At 29.5% G+C, this 731-nt stretch overlaps 1 non-coding gene across 1 annotated transcript; it reads right to left on the reverse strand.

Annotated features, from left to right (window-relative positions):
- Window positions 1-271: 271 nt before the first annotated feature.
- TRNAL-AAG (transfer RNA leucine (anticodon AAG)) lies at window positions 272-352 on the reverse strand. Its single transcript has one exon. It is a non-coding gene; the product is annotated as a tRNA-Leu (tRNA).
- Between the last annotated feature and the right edge of the window lie 379 nt (window positions 353-731).

A 731-nucleotide genomic window follows, 5' to 3' on the forward strand; every position in this document is an offset into this window, starting at 1 on the left:
TTATTTGTTTGAGTTGTAGTAATGGTTCTCCCACCAGAGAGTTTGTGTGGGTGTCAATCACGATGGTTTGGGTCGTGACATGTACCTTAGTCTCTAGCTCCATCTCTGTGCGGGGCTGCACGTATCATTGAGGGAAAATATTCTCATCTTGTTAAGATTGTAGATATTGTTTCTTTGATTACCCAAAAAAAGAAGAAGATGTAATTCCGTTAATATGCAAATCAATTTACTCTGTGACATTAATTATATAACTAATTAAAAAAAACAAATATGTTGAGAGTGGGATTTGAACCCACGCCCTTTCGGACCAGAACCTTAATCTGGCGCCTTAGACCAACTCGGCCATCTCAACAGTTGCTTATATTTTCAGTGTACATATAATCATTATTCTTTTATTGTAAACAAAAAATGTTTTTTTACTTGATTTGGTGAAGAAAAGAAATAAATTTTGCCTCTGGAAAATTCTATGTAATAATTATTATCCTCTCAAAAAATTATGAATCTTTTTGTAGTTTATATATGAAGAATTTAGAATTTTAAATCTAACAAATGGGAGCCTTTGACTTAAAAAATTCATGAAATTAGACATTTGTCTCCATTGATAATTAATAAAATACAAATTCATATAATAAAGCAGAAATTCAATAATTAATAATTAAATATTTAAAATACATATGAAAATTCATTTGGTTTTCGAAATTAGAAAATCACCATAAATTGTGATGAGAATC

This window comes from Solanum stenotomum, chromosome 1, assembly GCF_019186545.1.
Source record: "Solanum stenotomum isolate F172 chromosome 1, ASM1918654v1, whole genome shotgun sequence".
In the NCBI taxonomy this organism is placed as follows: Eukaryota; Viridiplantae; Streptophyta; class Magnoliopsida; order Solanales; family Solanaceae; genus Solanum; species Solanum stenotomum.